Genomic DNA, 5,430 nt, shown 5'->3' with positions numbered 1-5,430 from the left:
CTGGACGCGGGATGCCCGGACGCGGGATATGGGAAGAGCCGTACGCGGCGAATGTATACATATATATATGATGTATAATACATATGTAATGTAATGTGTTGGGTCACCGTTGGGGAGGGGGTTGGGAGAGCCGATGTATTCGGCGCCTGTAAATGTGAATGAAAGATACTGTTATTGAAATGTACTGTTTTCTGCACACGAGAATAAGAAATATAAAAATGTTGACCCCTGTGCCCATGAAAAGAAACGTTTCAAAGATGAAAAGACAAGCCTACATGACAGCCGGCCTAAAGAGGGGCCTTCCTATGTACAGGTTACGTTCTTGCCTCGTTATACACCCTATGGCTCCGTGATATTATTATTGATTGTACTCTGTGTTACTGCTTGCATTGTTTTCCATGCCTTACATACTCGGTACATTATTCGTACTGACGTCCCTTCTTGTGGACGCTGCGTTCATGCCGCGCAGGTTAGCAGGTATACGGACCGGGTTTCTAGGGCTCTATCTGCAGCATTGGGCAGCGCTCCAGTTATTCCAGAGCCTTATATCATCGGTACTATTTTGTGTATGTATTTTCGGGCGCGACAGTACTCGGCCCTTCCTATGTATAAATGTACTATGTCTAGAGGCTCGTAGACAGATATACACAGTCAGCTATGTACAGTTAAACGTATTGTATTTTGAATGGTTCGCGTCCCGGTGTAACACGATATTAGAAAGTTTACTGCTAATGTTAATGAAAAAAAAATGTGCCATTGTTCATATAGGATAGCGAAGGGGTGCTCGGTACAAGTATCGGGTACTCGTCACGGCCCCTAGTCGAGTCGTGACAATAATTGACCATTTTTAAATTAATTAGTAGGATAATTACGTTCTAAATTGATTATAATTAAAATATTATGATCAACAACCAATGTTTTAATTTTTTACCCATCTTTTAATTTTCCCATTCTACCCTTTATGTACCTATATACACTAAACATACGCATGTATATATAACTAATATACATATATAGGGTCCCCTTCCTTTTCCTCAAAATTACGGACCAAGCCCAGTCCATTAAACGGACCGACCCAGCCAGTCAAGCGTATCAGATCAAAAAGAGGTAATACCCTTACCACATTCATTTTCCTCACGCCAAACATGACCTAAACTCTCCCTCTCTCCTCCTCTTTCCCTTTTCCCCTAAACCCTAGGCGCCAACACGCATATGTTTCTCTCTTCCAGGCAAGAATGGCAAAAACTCAAAGCTCACAGAGTTTTCTCAGACTTTGTACAGCTAATAACGTGAAACAATTAATGTTTCAACCTTGTTTCACTCAAACTCATCCAAACACAGCGGTGATCATCCCCTCTTTTACTTTTCCTTTTATTTTTTCTGAATCAAAACACGATTTTCTTTATTGTATTGTTATATTGTGACCGCATGAACTCGTTTTCATTGGTTCATAAGGGATTGGCTCAGATCGACCTAAAATGGGTCAAATCTGACCGTATACGTTTGTTGTCTTTAGATCCTGATCGTTGATTTCATGTATTGAAGGTTAATTTCTGGAAAAAATCATCTTGTACGACATCGACATTTTAGGTCTTTGAATGAATTTTGGGATTCTATGAATAGAACCCTAACCCTCACCATTAAAACAAGTTTCCACAACCCAAAAGACTGGAATTTTAAGTTCAACTTGAAATTTAAGCTGAATAGTATAATTTTAGACTTAAACTTTTTAAGGGTTGAGTCTCTCATTTTCTAAATTTTGTTTACTTTATCTGTGTGGCTGAGTTTGGGATTGGAAGCATCAAAAGCTCCAAATTCATTTCTTGACACAGGCTGCACGCAAAAAGGTAACATTTTATGTTGTTAGTGCTTTTATTATTTTGTTCTCTCTGTTCTATGTGAGCTTAGGTAGGGATTTGTTTGGTTTAAGAGTACTGTTATGCTTAGTTAATCTGCCTTAATGTTGTCTTCTTTAGTTTTTCCCTGTTTAACTTGGCTATTAAGTATTGGTAATCTGAACTATGCTTAGTTTGAAGATTGTTCTGTGATTATGCTTCTGTAATCTTCTTTGTTTTGATGGGTGATGATTTACTAGAGTTACTAATGTGAACATACGTAGCTTAAGTTGTTGCTTTAATAAGGTTAAGTTAGTTTGTGGCCATCTGTGGTAGAAATCTGATCATGATTAGTCAGCAATGCTTTGGTAATTTAAGTTAATGGGACTTTACTTTGTTCAAGTGTATCAGTATAATGAATTAGACCTTATCTAGTTGTTTGTCCAAGTAGTATTGATTAAAAAGGGTTTAAGAAAGTATTGATATGGGTCTGAGTTTAGGAAGGATATGAGTTGAACCTAGTCAAACCTTTGTTTAAGCTTGATTGAGTCATTTACAAGAAATAGAGCTTGAATATTAATAAGGCAATGATCATAGGAAATACAGTTCAATCTCTTCTTAAAGTTTGAAATAGTCCTGTCTTGGTCCAATTTTGTGTCATGCTTGAATGGTTTTGAAAAAAATTGAAGTAAAGGGTCTGGGAGGTCACTGAGCATGTCAAGTGTGTTACTCCTTTCCAAAACTATGGCATCATTGCATCCTGAATTCTATTCCTATTAGTTAAGGTCTGTTTAAATGTGGATATAAGGTTTTACATTGAATGCCCTTACCACCCTTAATATCTCAAAGGTTTCAACTTTGAATGACCCTGGACAATGTGTGAATGAAATATAATGTTGCAAATAACACTTCTTATAGCCCCTATTCCTTCCCCTGGCCTGATTGTTGAACTTTTGATTGAGATAACCACTTGATGGTGTAACAAACATAATTAATGATAGGGTCATATAGCGAAGTTGATCTTTTGATGAAGGCATGCTCTGTTTAGTGTTTGTCTGTGAGGTCCCTCTTTTGCTAAAATTACTTTGATTTGATCCATGTAAAAGTCAGCTTTAGAAAGTAGACACTAGGATCAAATAAGACTCTGTTAAAGATGGAAGAACTTAAAAAACCCATCATGATTAGTCCTCGAAGTTGAGTTAATTGTGAGTGCTGGTTGTCATTACTGAAAGGGTGACTTATTTGGTTAAATAATACGAAGACAAGGTCATGTGTATGCATGAGTAAACTATAAATCACATAACTTAGGGAAGCCTTTTGAAGGTACCTTGGAGTAGGGATTGAGAAGGGCCAAATATAACCTAGCCCAAAGTACCTTTCCCCCAACTAAAAGGTGCCATGGCATGCCTTATAAGTTCATGGGATGATTGTTTGCCATAGGTGTACTACTGTTCTTCCATTCTTATCAATAAGATCAAAGAATTGTTGTGGTAATGAATTTGCTAGATAGTTAAATAGACAGGCATAACTAAGGGAAGAGTCTGTCCATTTTAATGTTATTGGTTTCCAGGAAGGAAGGAAGACAATTGAATAAGTAGGAGTCTAAGTTATAAATGTTGTTTATGAATGAGTGCTGAAATCAGTAAAGCCATTAAAACCATATGAATTTCTTGTACATCTATTTGTCCAAGATTCCATTTAAATCAAAAGCATGGCTACTTCTATGTTTCATTCATTTCTTTGAGTTATTGTCTGAATAAGAGTTATATATATATGCCCGTGCATTTGTCTCATTCTTATGAACTTGATCACTTCTGGGCCATTTTTGAAAATTTAAGCTTGTCTGCTTTGGTTTCTACTTGTACTGTATCTACCTCTTCAAATTATAGGTCTCACACTATTGCATTCTCCCTCTGGATTGATATAATCAATTCTTTCCCATGGCCTTTCCCTGCTTGTGAATATATCTTCTCTGCCTGTCTAAAATATAGGCAATTAAGGTGTTTATTTGATCATTCCTGTACTTGTTGTGAGAATTGCCAAAGACCTAAATATGTGGTAAATCTATGTATGAATGACTTGCTCTGTATCTGGCTTGATTAATCTTAATCTAGGTTTGTCTTGGTTTAAGGTTGGCATCCTTGATTAGAAATGAAAGATGATTAGGAGTTGGCAACTAAAAGTAGGGTCAAAAGTGCAATCTAAGTATGAGAAAAGAGTATACATGGTAATATACATGGGAGTGGATAAAAGAAACAGTAACAGCAAAGGTATCCAAAGGGTATATCATCTAGTATACTACAAGTATATATGTGTATATAGGACTTTGGGAAATGCATACCAAAAATGGAAGAATAGAGGACTCTTTAGACTCCAAACACTTAGTAGAAAAATATTGCTTTGATAGGTAACTGGGCCTAGCCCATATTAATGTTTAAACTATGGACCATACTTACCCTTAGGCTAAAACAGAGGAGAGAATAGATACTGGATTAGGCTTCCTTTTTATGTATAAGCTAGGCTTCGGCTCCTGGCCTTATAAATTTATAATCTTAATTTATGCATTGTGTTCATCATTTCATATCTATATGTGTGTGTGTGTATATATATATATATATATATATATATATATATATATATATATATAAATATATGTTGATAAGATCAGTAGTATATCATCTAACCATGGTCCTTTGTTTTTCTCCTCCCTTCCCTAAGACATGGACACTGGGGCGGAGTCATATGCCAACCTATTGGGCCGAGGCCCAACAAGCAATTCTTTCGTGTCATGATCAAGCCCATCAAAGAATATGGAAGCTATTATATATTAAACGCGTAGAAGGCCTAGCCATGGGTGAAAATGGCCAACTAGGGGCTTGGTATGCCTCTAGCCTTCCCTTCTCCATTCATTTTATTTTCCGTTTGTTTCTTTATTTGTGCAATTCTTGTGTATTTGTATTTTGTAAAACTTGTAAAAAAACTCTATTATAGTGGAATCTTTATGTTTTGAACTAACCATCTTAGGAAAACGGTGCTTATGCCGTTTAGTTCGACTTTAGGTCCCGAAAATGATTTTCGAAACTCAAACTTAATGTGGAAATTTTCTCAAGTTAAAATGGCATACTAATAAACATGTTTTGATACAAGTTAAAGATGGGAGAATAAGAAAAAAGGGGAATTTCAAGATTTTAAACGTTTCCTTTAAGATCAGATCAAAGTGTTTTTTTTTTTTTTTTTCTTCTTTTTGTTGGAAACAAGAGGCGCATTTTTTGTAAAAACCAAACTAAGTGTTAGATCCAAACAAATAATAATGGTAAAAGTTTTTGGACCAGATCCAAGTATCAAGGGATTTGCAATTTTTGGGCAAAAATACCACTGATTTTCTTTCAAAATAATGACAGATACAGGGGAAGCCCAATTGAGTTTCAAAAAATGGTAGGCAGATCTAGGCCGAGCCCAGAAAAAAATTAAAAATCTTTGTTTTTACAAGTTGGGTTCTGACCTTTAAAGTTCAACATTAAAATAAGTCTTATACATTCATCCATGGAATCTGATAATAAAATTAGACTGTTTTTATAAATTGAGTGTTGCAAAT

The 5,430-nt window shown here is 35.8% G+C and overlaps 1 long non-coding RNA gene across 1 annotated transcript; it reads left to right on the top strand.

Annotated features, from left to right (window-relative positions):
• Positions 1–1,058: 1,058 nt before the first annotated feature.
• LOC132626520 (uncharacterized) lies at positions 1,059–4,846 on the top strand. Its single transcript, XR_009577366.1, has 2 exons — positions 1,059–1,847; positions 4,554–4,846. It is a non-coding gene; the product is annotated as an uncharacterized LOC132626520 (long non-coding RNA).
• The last annotated feature ends 584 nt before the right edge of the window (positions 4,847–5,430 follow it).

Source organism: Lycium barbarum, chromosome 2 (genome assembly GCF_019175385.1).
Source record: "Lycium barbarum isolate Lr01 chromosome 2, ASM1917538v2, whole genome shotgun sequence".
NCBI classification, from domain to species: domain Eukaryota; kingdom Viridiplantae; phylum Streptophyta; class Magnoliopsida; order Solanales; family Solanaceae; genus Lycium; species Lycium barbarum.
The sequence above is the reverse complement of the archived record's forward strand: the minus strand, read 5'-3'. Positions and strand labels throughout refer to the sequence as shown.